This window comes from Canis aureus, chromosome 31 (genome assembly GCF_053574225.1).
Source record: "Canis aureus isolate CA01 chromosome 31, VMU_Caureus_v.1.0, whole genome shotgun sequence".
NCBI classification, from domain to species: domain Eukaryota; kingdom Metazoa; phylum Chordata; class Mammalia; order Carnivora; family Canidae; genus Canis; species Canis aureus.
In genome coordinates this window covers 34,932,197-34,947,608 of record NC_135641.1, presented here as the reverse complement: position 1 = coordinate 34,947,608, position 15,412 = coordinate 34,932,197, and the positions used below count along the sequence as shown (strand labels likewise).

The following is a 15,412-nucleotide window of genomic DNA, read 5'->3' as shown; positions in this document are numbered from 1 at the left end:
AACTTGTGTAATGTAATTATTACTCTAGCAATTATATTTAGTTCTCAACGGCATATTTCATATACAAGTGCAGAGGCATTCAGGTATACGTTTAAGAGAGAATGAGAAATTACTTATAGCTGTTCACATAAAAATGAGATTCCCATCCCATACTTGTCTCTCCTAAACAACCTGAGGCCATCATGCCTCTGTTCTGTACCACTGTGATTTCTTCTTATAATGTGTTCCACAGACACTAACTTCCTCTTATCTGGGCAAGGAAGAACTGATTTACTCTGGGGAACCTCAGCCTATCGAAACAAGTTTTCCCACATTAGTTTTCTATTGTTTTGTAACAAATTATCACAAATATAGCAGTTTAAAAGAATTCAATTTTATTATTTCACAGTTTCCAAGAGCCAGGAGGTGGGTCCTGGCTTAGCTGGCTCCTCCACTCAGGCCCTCACAAAACTGAAATCATGAGGTTGACTGGATTATGTCTTCATCCTGAGACTAGATTGGGAAAGAATTTACTTCCAGACTCACTCAGGTTGTTGGCAAAATTCATTTTCTTGCATCAGTAGGACTAAGGACTTGCTTTCTTGGTGATCACAAGTTACAGGCTGCCCTCAGCTTTTAGATATTGCCCTCGCTTCCCAGTGGCCATGCAGAGTTCCTTACTGTGTATGCTTCCTTTACATTGCCACTTACTTATTGCACTAAGGAGAATCTCTGGAGCAAGTCTGCTAGGAAGGTGGAGCCTTACATAACATTTTATGATCATGGAAATTATGTCTTATCAACTTGTCATAGTCCCTTGAGTAGAGTAATTGATATGCCCTGTCCACACTCAAGGGTAGAAAATTACACAAAAATGTGAATTTCAGAAGGTGATGCTTAGAGGAGTCATCTTAAATTCCACCTGCTGCACTCCAAAACTTTTCCACGTGCCAAACAGAACACTATCAAATTGATAGAAATAAGGATCCACTAAGGATTTCAAAACCATACACCAAAGACAAGTATGTCTGTAGACCCAATAAACACTATAATAATTAATTAGCAAGTATTTGCTGAGTACTAATTACACATAAAGCTTGTATAAGACACCAGTTGGCATTTAGAACCAAATTTCAAATGGAGATAGAAACAAAAGGTACTGATAATCCATTCTTATTCCTCAGAAAGCCAGCATATATTATCAAACCTGAAAAAAAAAATATTCAAAATGAGTGCTCTGCCATCGAAAAGTGTTTCACTGAATATATATGTTCAAATTATGATCGTCTATTTAAAAGAAGTGTGCTTGCTTTATGTTCTTGCCAGTGAGTTAATATACAAAATACAGAATAGTATAGACCAATGATTTAGAAATGCAGCCCCCAACAGAGCCCTAACATTTCTCTAAGGCCTTCTCTAGCTAAATAAAGAGAAAGATTTAGCCGGCCAAATCTCCTACCCCATCCTCATTTCACCCATATTAGCTCTGGTTTATGTGACTTATGCATTTGGCTACTCAACGAACATAAAATCGAGGGCAAACAGATGAGTCTAATTTTGGCTTCCACATGTAATGGTGTGACATGGAGTGGGGGGCATCCCCTGCATAATCTTGGCGATCTTTATTGTTCCTAAGTAGCGACTAACGCCTGTGTTTCAAAACATACAAGTTATCTTATAAAGTAGAAAATACATGACATTCACTATCTTCCTCCGTGATTCACAAAATCAATGTTGCAAATCTGATTTAAAGGGGCTAAGAAGATTAATTTGGTGATAACTACGTGAAGGAGACTTACTATGTCATAATCCAAAATAAAATGACCTGAGTGTTAAAAAGCCTTATGCTTTATATTTCAAACCCTTCTCCAATGTATTATCTCCTCTCTATTCTTCTTCAGGTCCCCATTGTTTCTAATCTGGAAACATTTTTTTTTAGAGCTTCCTAAATATCTCTTCTTGTTTCTATTCTCATCTCTTCCAAACTTTCCCAATTACCACACAATACAGTAAAAATACAAACTACAAATATCATTTTATTTTCTTGATCACACTTCTGTGATTCACCTCAAATAAAATCCAAAACTTTTATGGTTATAAGCAAGTTTCCAACTAAAAGATCTTTAAAAAAGTAAAGTTCTACTAAAGAGCATGACAAAAATTAAATATTTTGGAAAGAAATACCTTGTTTTTGATAAAGAGGTTTAGTTTTAACTTAATCTCTCACACTCATTGTGTTTCTTCCTCCTTTACTACCTAAAATGCTGCTTTTTTCTGCCTTATTCTCTTAACAAATTCCTGCTATGTTAACATTAAGCTTCATTGTCAAATTAATGGGCATGATTTTCTATCTCCTTGAAGCAAAATTAGTTCTCTCTTCCTTCATATTCCCATGGTACTTCCTGTATTACATTAATTTGAAATTGAAATTGGTTATTTATATCTTCCAAGTATAGGGTTTTGAGGCCAAAGAACAGGGACTGCCTCCCATCTTCTACTGTCTAACTCAGTGCATAATGCTAATAAATGTGTTGAATAAATACAAAAAAAGGAAGTTAAAAATTTTATTAAGCTCTTAATAGTTGAGTAGAGAAGATAAATCGTTTATTAAGGCTTTTTTCCCATGACAGAATGAGAAGAGAATAGGATACAGGAAAATATATATACAATGTCTTACTTTTCCTAGATCCAGAAAATTGCCCATAAAAAGGACAAAGATTTTAAAAAAACAAGAGCAAGAAGGGCAATCTAGTGCCATTTTTCCCAACTAGTGTTATCATAAAAACCCAGAGTGAACAAAAAAACATTTTACACTATGAGGTGAAGAAATAAGAATGAAGGATTCCTGACTTCCTATTAATTGAGAATTTGGGGAAGAAATTGATTTTCAGAATAGGCTTAACCTGAGGGATGGGAAGCTGTTAACTTGCAAAGCAAAGGTCTGGCTTGCACTCCTGAGATTCTTGTAGTTCCTGGCTAATAAAACTGTCATATTGAGCCCAGTGACACAATTGAAAGGAGACTCAGTCCCAGACTTCTAGGCAGAGATATTAGTACCAGAACCAATAGAAGGATCCATATTGGCTAAGGAGGCAAAGACATAAAGGAGACTCATGTGTCAGCAAAGCCGAGGGGCCCTGGGACCTGAACTGAAAAAAAAAAAAAGTACATATCAGTAAGCAAGCTATTCTGCTCTTCGATAACCACTATTTGCTTATGCCTAACAGAATAAAGAGCAATCCATAATAAATCTCTTATTTTCTCAGATGAAATTTGCATATTTCTTACAAAATAAACATTGGGCATTGAAAGAATATTAATAGTAAATTAATTTGAAATCATTGACTTTGAATGTATATCATCTTTGCCAGTGTTAATACATTTTATGATGGCTTTATTGAGATATCATTCACAAACCATAAAATTCATTATTTAAAGTGTACTAATCAGTTATTGTTACTATATAGTCCCAGAATTGGGCAACCAGCACAGTATCTAATTTTAGGTTGTTTTCATCATCCCCCCAACTACTCCATTCACATTAATATCCATTCATCCACTTCATTCTACCCTTCCTGCCCCTGGCAACCAGTAATTTACTTGTCTATAGATTTGTTCATTCTGGACATTTTATATAAATAGAATCATACAGTTCATAATCTTTTGTGGCTGGATTCTTACAACTTAGCATAATGTTTTCAAGGTTCATTTTATGTTGTAGCATATATCAGCAATTTACTCCTTTTTATTAATGAATAATATTTCATTTTATGGATATACTACATTTGTTTATTCATCTTTCATTGATAGACATCTGTATTAATTCCACTTGTTAACTGTCATGAGTAGTGTTACTATAATAAAGGCACACATATTTGTGTACAAGACATGTTTTCATACCTTTTCAATATAGACCTACGAATGGAATTGCTAAATAATATGGTAGGTCCTTGTTTAGCATTTTGAGAAACTTCAAAACTTTTCCAAAGTGGTTGCACCATTTTACATTCCTACCAACAGTATATGAGGGTTTCAATTTCTTCCTATCTTCACCACGCTTAAAATTCTTTTTGATTATAGCCATCTTGGGGTGTGTGGAGTACTACCTTACTGTAGTTTTGCATCCAAAATAATAAATGATGTTGAGCATCTTTTCATGTGCTTATTGACTGTACATCTTTGGAGAAAGTCTATGTGACTTATATGAGTGTATATGCCATGTGCATGAAAGTGTATAAAGAATGAATACAAATGAAGTGTAAATAAATAGCCCCAGTAATAAGTGGGCAATTAATTTTTTATTTAGGTGAAAGTACAGCTCATAGAAAAATGACAACCTTCTTTTTAAAAAGATATTTATTTATTTATTTATTTATTTATTTATTTATTTATTTATTTATTTAACAGAGAGTGGGCAGAGAGAGCATAAGCATGGGGAGCAGCAGGCAGAGAGAGTGGAAGAAATAGAATCCTCACTGAGCAGGGAGCCCAATGTAGGGGATCATGACCTGAGTCTAAGGCAGATACTGATCTCTTGGATCATATTTAAAAATTAATTCAAAGTAATTTATAGTCCTATATATAAAAACTAAAACCTATTAATTATCTAGAATAAAAACACAGGAGAAAACTTTGTTACCTTGTATTAGCTTTATTTTGGTGATATGATATCAAAAGCACAATAGATCACAAAAAAAAAAAAAACCTGACAAATTTGTTTTTATGAAGATGTAAAAGCTTCTGCTCTGCTATAGGTACTGTATAGAGAATGCAAAGACAAACTACCAACTGAGAGAAAATATTTAGAAATTATATATCTTATGTAGAACTTTTATCCAAATATATATAAAGAACTCTTAATACACAATACAAATAAAATAAAACAAACATGTTGATTAAACAATGGACAAAAGAGGGATGCCTCAGTGGCTCAGTAGGTTGAGTGTCCAACTGTTGATTTTGGCTCAGGTCGTGATCATAGGGTCATGAAATTGAGCCCCATGTCCAGCTCCACATTGGGCATAGAGACTGCTTGGGATTCTTTCTTTCTCCCCTTGCCTTTCCCCCCTCAGTTTGGAGTTCTTAAAAAGTTAAGTATTCACCTATCATGTGACCCACCAATCTTACTCTTATATATTTATCTTATATTTAATTAAATTAGGGCTTGTGTCCATGAAAAAGCCTATTTTGAAATATTAGAGTGGCTTTAATCATAATTACCAAAGTCTGGAAAGCATCCAAATACACCTCAACTACAAGATGCATAAATAAATTATGGGAACCCAAAAAAAAAGAAATAAATGACTAAAACTTATAAAATCATGGAAGAAGCCTTAATGCATTATACTAAGTATAGAAACTCAAATTCAAAATTATTTGAATTATTCAAAATTCATTTATTTGAAATTCTGTTAAAGTAAAGCTGAGACAAAAGACAGACCAGAGTTGTCAGGGACATGAGGTGGGGGAGGTGAATGGTGACAACGAAACATGGAGACTTATTTTGGGGCAATGAAATTGTTCTAATCCTTATTTTGGTGACAGTTACACTGAGATATGTATTTCTGAGAAATTATAAACTGCTTACTTAAAAGGATAAATTTTATCATAAAAGTTAAACCATATACGAAAGTAAAAAATATATATAATATAAATCCAAGTATTTAAGATAAAAAAGCAGGCAAAACTAATCAATTGGTGATAGGAGTAGTAACCTTTGTGGGGGTTGTGTCCAGAAGGGCATAAACATGGTTTCTAGGTGCTGGTAATGTTCTTTCCCTTGGTCAAGTTTTGATTCCAAAGGTGACTTAATTTTGTGGAAATTATTTTAGTTCTACATTTAGCTTTTATTTGTATTTTTACATGTAGATGTCCATAGCTTAAAAATTGAAGGGCTTCACAGATGAGGTAATTAGAAATATATTTGATGATTTTTAGTACCTATATTGACTTTCTTTTTAAAGGAGAATATTTAATTAATTTATCTATTTATTTAGAGAGGGAGAGTGTGAGTAGGGGGAGGAGCAAAGGGAGAGGGAGAAAGAGAATTTCCAGCAGACTCTGTGCTGACCATGACACGGGGCTTGAGCTCATAACCCAAAGATCATGACCTGAGCCAAAATCAAGAATCAAACATCCAACCACCTGAGCCACCCAGGTGACCCCCTATATTTTACTTCTTGGAGAAATCTCTGTCTTATGTGAAAAAGGTTTGATCCATAATTCTATGTAATCAGAACTGTTATATCTGGCACAGGATTATTTTACAGCAATTACCATGGAATACAGATATACACACAATAAAAAATCCTGACAAAACTTTTCATAAATTAATTGAAGTATGTTGGTTAAGTCTTCTACTGGTCTCTTTTATGATTCTATTTCTTAATCTTATTCTTTCTTTTGATTTTAGTATCCTCTCAAAGAGGTCAACTATTTTGTCTATATCTCCTTCACATTTTTCAGCTCAGTCCCAAACTCAAATTTCAATCTGCCTTTGGGGTATATTTTTTAATGCAGTTTTACATAATAGGGATTGAAAATCAAAAAGTACATAACTTGTGAAATTATCAAATTAACTTTTCATTTCCCCTCCAACCAATATATTAGCTTTTTAAAATAATAAACCTTTGTCAATATTTTATATGTATAGAAGCACATTTGTTTATATATCCTTTTCTCACATGCACTACCTTTTAAATTACACAAGTGGTCAAATGCGTAGGTAGTTTGCTTTTCTCAAACTCATGCAATTAAAATTTGAACACATCACATATATAACTCACAAAATGAGTATCAGAAAGATATTTACAGGACACAAAGGACCTACATTCCCACGTGTTCCCTCAGAAGTCTCCCTTTCTAACTTTCTTTCACTGAATGAGTCACAGTTCTGCACTCAGATATTCGAAAACCTTGACATGCTATTTTGTCTACAATCTCTTTCACTTTATCCTTTCAGGCTTTTCTATTTTTTTTTCTTTTGCACCACAGTATTTGTCAATCTAGTCCCTTCTTTTCCTTGCAATACTATCATCTAACGAACATCTTCATCATCTCAAACTCTATATTATTAAAATACTTCTTTTGTAAACTGTCTTCAATCTCTCCATTCTGTAATCTACTGTAATCTCTCTGTAATCCATTCTGTAATTTCAGGAAAATTGTTCCCAAACTTCACTTTCATGATTCCTGTTTCCTTCTTAGCATGCTTACAAATTTTTCCATTTTTTTCCCCAACAGAATTAAAGTTTAATATTGTTAGCCTATCCTGAAATATTTTCTGCAATCTGAGAAGAAACTGTGGGCTAGTAAGTTAAGTTCTGTTGCTGTGAAGTCAGACTTCTGTTTTGGCATTAATATTATACAATGCTAGATGTATGATCATAGGCTATATTAATAGTTAAAACATTTAGTTTCTGTGAGATGCTTTATAAATCTTAGTTTTTCTCCAATAACATTTAATAAGTATGTAATATCATTATCCTAATTTTATAAATGAGGAAAGTAAGGAACAGAAAGTTAACTTGCCCAAGACCATATAGCAATAAATACTGGAGATAAAATCCACCTTATTCTAGATATCACACTCTATGCCAATACATTGCACAGACTTGGTTAAGCTTATCAATTCTCATTTTCCTCTGCTTACTCATTACTTATATGATCCAAATTCTCTCTACATTTTTTGGTTTCATTTCCAAAGAAAAAATGGTGCTACCTATTCGTTTGTTCATTTGTGCGATGTGAAAAATCACCCCAACATCCTGTGATTTTAAAAAATCATTTTGAGTATCTTTCATGGTTTTATGACCCTGCATTGGGTGTGTCATGTATTGTATCAGATATAGATTGGAACATGAGTCAGTTGAAGGCTCGATTGCCTAGAAATCCAAAATGATGCCTTCAGGATGCCTGGGTGGCTCAGCAGTTGAGCATTGGCCTTCAGCTCAGGGCATGATCCTGGGGTCCTGGGATTGAGTCCCACCCCCCCCCCACAATGGCTCCCTGCAAGGAGCCTGCTTCTCCCTCTGTCTATGTCTCTGCCTCTCTCTGTGTGTCTTTCTTGAAAAAAATAAATAAAATCTTAAAAACAAAACAAAAAACAAACAAAATGACACCTTCATTTCTATGTGAGGACTCATTGTTCGTCCTCATGACCTCTCTCTATAATTGAGTTGCTTGGATTTCTTAGGTGGAAGCTCAGAGATCCAAGAGGCAGGAAGTGATACAACTAGTAAAAACAGTCACAGACTAGACTCAAGGAGGTGAAGGAATACAGTCTTCCTCTAGAGAAGTGGCAAATTGACAAACTACCAGATTATATTCTTTCCTCCAGCTCCTCCTTTCTGTTGTTTGGCTCCATGCTGACATTGAAAATCTTCAGTGCCTGCTCAGTATTAATTTTACTGGAACTTATATTTAGGAGGAATTGCATAAGGCATTATATATATTAAGCAGAATTCCACTACTAGCAAAATAATTTCTCCTCTAATTATATCTCAACAATATCCCCAAATAACTTGAGGTTAAAAACATTGGAATGACACAAACACAAAGTAAAAGAGGCAATGATGTGGAAATTAAATTTGAACTATGTAAATATTGTGGACATATCTGTTTTCTCTGATTATCCTTCATATACAACATGAAATTAAGTCACAACTAATGTGTTTTCCTCTGATTACTAGGTCATTCAATGCAAGTTTTCATTTGACATAAACAGAAATAGTGGTTGGAAAATTGATAGATTAGGAAAAAAATAGATGAGATTTTTAATAAGTAAAAAGGAGACAATAATTTTTGTGTTTGCTTGCTTGCTTGCTTGCATAGATTTCAGAATGTTATGCTAAGTGAGGAGAAATCCAAGAATAAGGCAGGGGCAAACTAATCACTATCATATTCTCTGTGGAGAACCAAATCTGTTTAACTTAGTCTACATGAAGTTAATGTTTTTACTTACATCAAAGATGTGAGAGCAGAGGTACACTCTGTTGATGGCTCTCCTTCAGAATTCTTTTGGTTCAACTAGGTAGGGAATGTTGAGATTCATCTTTTGAGCAGGTGACAAATTGCAGAGGAGATTGAGGTGCTTTTCTATTGGGATCATTTCAACTTTTTATGGATTCATGTTTCAAAATTAATATTTTAATTATTATAACTATTTTATTTGCCCATTTACATTCTATTTTTCAATATACAACTCTTTGATTTCAGAGATTAAATGGTGTGATGAGATAATCAATAAATAAATCCTCTTGTCATCTCTTTTGAGAGTACATGTAGTATTTTATGGTTATGAGTACAATGGTTTGTAGTTACTTATTAGTATTTTATGGTTATGAGTACAATGGTTTGTAGTTACTTATTGATATGTTTTCCTTAGTTTTTATACCCTCCAAAATAAATCTTTTGTTTTCTCTCAAAATTTAAATATTTTTTCCTTATATTTTCTTCTAATGAAATTGTACTTTCTATTCCCAGTCCTTAATTAAAGTTTGAAAAATTGTTTGAAATGTGTACTTTAATAAAATAATTCTCCTTCTGCTACTTGTTTTTCCAGCTCCTTCTCATATTCTCGGATATTACAAGAATTCTGGAAATCCTATAAATCCTATAAATATCCTATAAATATCCTATATTCTGGTGTAAGTTTGTTCCTTTTTAAACTCAACATATCATGTAGGACCTGAAATTATCAATCAACCATTCAATCAAGTAATTATTCCCTTAATTACCCAAACTTCACATTTTATTCCTAACTCACATTCCTGCCAAATGCCTGGTTAAGCTTTGCCTCCTATGACACATGTCGTTTATATTTTGTAATGTCACTTTAGTAAATATTCTCAGGATCCTTGATGTAACTTTCCGTTTACTATGGAGATGCATATTGGTTTGCTTTTATTTTTTATTTTGGTTTGCTTTTAATATAAACATTAACAGCATGTAGTAACACTTACTAACACTTTATTTTAAAAATGAGACTGCAAAAATATGTTAACAGGAAAAAAACACATATTACTATACTTTAGTCCATTTATCACTGTGATCTTTTCACTGATTAACAAGTATCTCATTTCTTATTAGTAAGTTTGAAAAAATATAACTCACCTGTGTGACATTCATACTTGATATGCATAAATATGATATAATATGCAAAAAGGGTGCAATCAAAATTGATGATAGTTATTTGGAAGAATAATTTTCTAGAAATATAGTAAGATTCAATAGCATTTACCCTAATTTTACCCTTAAGTTTCCTTTGATGTATTTAGTTAAAATATGAAACTTATTTTCAATATATAAAGTTATAAAAAGGCAAATCCTGGGAATATGAAAATAAAAGTGTCTCAAAAATCAACATGTGATATCTCATAGTGAAAATTGTAAATTAAACTTAGTAACATTCTACATCCCCCAAAGGCCAGCTAGGTTCTTTTCCCTTTCACAGATCTTTGCTTCACCTTCTAATCTTTCTCTAAGTCTTAAACATTCCAGCTTCATGGTCATCAGATGCCCAGATCTCCAACTTCTCCTCCAGACACCTCCTCAACACATTGTTGTCCTCAGCTGAAGCCTGGCTGATCCTGATAACACTGCTTCTCTGGCTATTTATTATTTTGAATGTTAGCAGTCTCCAGCTCCTAAGAGTGGCTTCACACCTATGTTGTCAACTCCTTCCTTTTTAGCAGTTCCTTGGACATCTCACACATACACCAAATGCAAACTTTTCAAAACTAAACTCATAATCTTGCACACCTCCCCAACTCCACTCTAACTGCCAAACCAGCTCTTCATCTATTTCTTCTTATTTGGGAATATGACCCCACAGCTCATCCAGTGGCTCATGTCAAATTTGGGGGTCATTTTTGACAGTGGCTTCTCTCTTATATCTCAAATCTAAGGTGTCACCAAGTCCTGTCAAATCTAGGTCCTAAATCTTTCTTGACTCTATCTCCTGCTCTTCATCTCTCTTGCCACCACAGTAGAAGCCATTGTTCAGGTTCCTCTGGCACACCCCAATAGCCAACAACTCCACTTTCTTTAATTTCCTCAATTCCTGCCCTCTCCCTCTATTCTCTTGGCAGAAGTCAAAGTGATTTTCAATAAAAACACAAATACAGTTATATTACCACCATGCATTCCATCATTACCTTGCCTTCACTCTTAGGGTAGAAATAAAGCCTTAAAATGAGCCCAGGATTCTTTCTAATTTGGTATCGATTTAGGTTTCCATACTTACTTGTGTCAAGCTATCCTTCGGTCTCCCCGCTCCAATTATACTCACTTTCTTTATGTTCCTAGAAATTCCATGCTTCTTCTCTCTTGAGACATTTGAACAGACTCTTCCTTATGAACATATCTTGTTCTCCAGGTAATAGCACATCCAGCTTCCTCGTTCCCTTCAGGCCTTTGTCAAGCATCAACCTCTCAATGACTTTGTACTTGACCACACCCCTGCACTCTGTATCCCTCTTCCATTGTTCATTCAGCACTTATTGCCATAAGACACAGTATATATTTTATTTATGTATCCGTGTATTACCTGGCTTCCCTCACCCCAGGATGTGAGCTCTTTTGAGAACAGGGCTTTCTTGTTTGCTCATTGCCTTATCCCTCACTCCTAGAAGCTTGCCTGCCAGGGAGTCAGCACTCAATACATGTTTTTGGAGGAATTAGATGATCTTATTTAATACTCTGGACAACATTCAAAGTTTATATTTTTACCTTTACTTTTAAAATGAGGAAGCTGACTGATAAGGTCAGGCAGCAAGAAAGTGGTGGAACAGGGAATAGAGAATCTCAGCTGTTTGGCTACTAAACACTCTGATTTGATGCCCTCATATGTACTTGCATAAATCAGAAGAATAAAGTGTTTCCTCTAGCACAATGGCTATTATATTTGGGCATTCCTAGGGCACTCCATTTCCCTGTTTCTATTTATTTTAAATTATGTATCTTATAGGGAAACAGAAATCAATAATATTTACCTTGGCACTGATGGACTTCTGCATTTAATTAGTCATGTATGAGGTAAAACATAGCTGATCTGAGGAGCATTCTCACCCCAGAAACATCAAAATACAAGAAATATTTGCACTTGACACACTGAAAATATGGATGCTTCCTTTTTCAGTTCAACACATCCTAATAGGTGTAAATTGGTTTAAAATGGGATTCACAAATGTGTTTTATCTCTTCAAATATTGTTAACTTTTAAAATAGACTTTTCCTTAAAAGGAACAAAATTTCCCTTGCTAGGAATTATGTTATGAAATGAAAACTTTAGAAACTTCATGTTACATTCTATATTTACAATAGTGAAATATCCACAAAACATTGCCACAGATAGCTACCATCACAAGAACTACTACAGCAAATGCATTATTTCTTTGAAAAAACTTGCATTTGTATTTGCCCAAACACAAGATCACAAAAATCAGCTAGTCATTCAGTTAAGGACTGGATTATCTGAGTAGTCCCAATATATCTCAAGGATCTTTATAAGCAGAAGAGGAATACAGAGGAGAGTGATGTGATTGGCCATTTTTGACTTGAAGATGGAAGAGGGGCTCAAAACAAGAAATCCATGAAATTTTTGGAAGGTGGAAAAAGTAAGAAAACCTATTTTCACCTGAAGCCTCCAGAAATAAAGAAGCTCTGCTGACATGTTCATTTTAGCTGGTAAGGCTCATTTCAGACTTCTGATCTCCAGAACTCTAAGATAATAAATTTGCATCATTTTAATACTCTATGTTTAAGTTTGTAATATTTTGTTACAGTAGCTGTAAAAAACTAATACACTGATATTTAAAGTATAACCTCAAGTGACACTCAGAACTGTTGTTTTCATATACAGAACTTTAAATCTATAAGTAATATTTTAGAGTAGAAATGCTAATAATGAAAAAAAAGAAATGTTAATAATGTATATATCTAGAGTCTATAACTTTGATTCAGGAAGATATCTAATCACTGTGGGCAGAATCTTGCATGTAATTTCTGAAGATGTCCATGCATCAGCCCATAGCTGTCACTATGGAATAATGACTTCTCTTCTGGATTCTGTAACAAATACAAGTCCTCTAACAGGAATTAATTGACAAGAAAGTCTGGGAAATGTTTAACCAAATGCCCTGTGGTGAGAGTTTAGAAAGACAGGCGTGGTATTGAATATCAGTAGGCATTATTGGAAATATTAGCAATATGACTCTGGGTAAATAAGGTAATTATTTTCATCTCTAAAACAGGGATAATAATACTATTTACTTTATATTTTTGCATAGATTAAAGAAAATGATCCTTGGAAATAATTTCAAGGAAATCTGATACATAGGAAGAGCTTAATATAGCTTAGCTGTTCCTGTTTTAATTAAAAAGAGTCAGGTGGACCTGGATTTAAATTCTGATTATTGTATCACTTACTAGTTCTAGATATTTGCTAAATTATTTAATCCTCTAGCCTTTCTATTTATCAACTGTAAGATGTAGATCCATTCACATATGAGAAAACACATGACTGGTACAGTAAATGATCAATATATTGAAGTCAATGTCATTAATAATTATTATCACTAATAATACATTTAAATTGAATACGTATCTTCTGATTAGACATTAATTTGTTTGGTCCATCAGTAAATTAAAGCTGAATAGAAATATATGAAATGTAAAACAGGGCATGTGATTACATCTAGCTTTGTCTTGAGAAAGAATGCTAAAAGAAATAATCCATGAAAAACATTTTCTCCCCACTTCCATTTCGATAAAAAACTATTGTGCATTGAACTCAATTGACTTGAACCTGATCTTTCTATTGTATTTAGTGCATAATAAAAGCATGCAAGGCCTCTGTAATATATAAAGATAATAGAAAGGGTTTTTGTTATTTTAAATTATCTATTATTTAAGTAAATACACCGTATTGCCATTTTTTTTAATTAAGCAAAGCAGAAAATTACAGAGAAAATATTTAAAGTCATCCAGATCACACCACCCCAAAATGGCTGTCATTTACATTTGATGACCACCATTCTAGAAATCTCAATATTTATATGTGAAGAGACATCAAAACCTGTTTCTTATAGAATGTTTAATTTTCAGCATTAGTGTCGCAGCATAAAAAGTCCAACAGATTTTATATTCTTCTTTCTGTTCTTCTTACACATTTTATAACTAGTACTATCTTAGAAAAATGTATAGACTTGTAATTATAGGAGTTACCGCATTGCAGTTTTATTTAAAACTGTTGTTTTAAAATATTCTGTTTATGTTGTCATTAGGAAGGTGTTAGAAAAGATAAAATCATATTCTTTTATTCTGTGAAAAGGAATAAAAATCTCTTTCTCTTTGACTTTAATTTTTACCTTCAAATGACCTTAAGACTACAGCCTTCCTAGCACAACATGTTGTGCGTGAATACGTGTGTATGTATGTGTGTATATGGTAGTTTCAGAGAGGGGTTTTTAAGATTCTTATCTTTATTAGGAACTAAACATTTGTAAGCTCATTCCCAGGACTCAAATTTCCAAATTTTATACATACAAACTACCAATGAAATCTTCAATAATACCCTCCAGCCTCACATTAAGATCATTGAGGAAACAGACACACGTGTAGAAGAGGTAAACTGCATGGAGTTTTTGACGCTGTGTAGTAAGCTAAGCTCAATTCCCAGTTAAATGACTCCTTTCCACATGTGTATGATTGAATTTGTTCCACTGCAAAGTTGCAAATTACCATGCCACAGACTTACCCAGTCATTCATGAATTGTCCGAACCAAGAATGCAAATGAAAGTTTTTATGACATTTCATTACAGATATTTATATTTGCACTTCTGGCTTGATTTCAAGAAGTTGCTTTGAATTATTTAAAGAAAGCTATAACTCTGACTCTTTCAGATTGCTTGAGAAAAATAAATTCACTCTTGGTGACCTGATAAAAAATCTTTCTCCTGAATTTGCAAGGCTGCTGGGCAGGTTCTGGTTCTTGGATAGTTCAAGGCAGTACAAACTTGTGGCTACACATACTGATTTCTCTGAATCACCATGGGCAAAGTGGCCAACTTTCTTCTTACTAGAGATCTCAAAAAATGTGCATTTAAATTTAGGGCATATAGACCATCAGATAAATTTATTATTGTGCTTGAGAGTAAAATCGGCTAGCTCTGAGATTAATAATATCTGGATGTTTTGAATTTTTATAAACCACTTTGACATAGTTGCTCTACATTTTATTTTGCAGAAATGAGAATTTCAGTGGTGTAAAGAATTGCAGCACACAGATGTTCAATTGCCAGGAGCTGAGCATCAAAATGGAACAGCACCAGTGGAGAAGAGCTGGCTCAGCAAATGCCTATGTGATTTTCTTGTGTAGCTTGATAACTGGGAAGATGGTAGTACTATCAACTGAGATATTGATGATAAGGT

At 33.7% G+C, this 15,412-nt stretch overlaps 1 long non-coding RNA gene across 1 annotated transcript; it reads right to left on the bottom strand.

The window, feature by feature from the left end:
* Positions 1-1,010: 1,010 nt before the first annotated feature.
* LOC144302249 (uncharacterized) lies at positions 1,011-9,785 on the bottom strand. Its single transcript, XR_013369086.1, has 4 exons — positions 9,746-9,785; positions 8,942-9,006; positions 2,883-3,128; positions 1,011-1,186 (listed from the first exon to the last, which is right to left on the bottom strand). It is a non-coding gene; the product is annotated as an uncharacterized LOC144302249 (long non-coding RNA).
* Between the last annotated feature and the right edge of the window lie 5,627 nt (positions 9,786-15,412).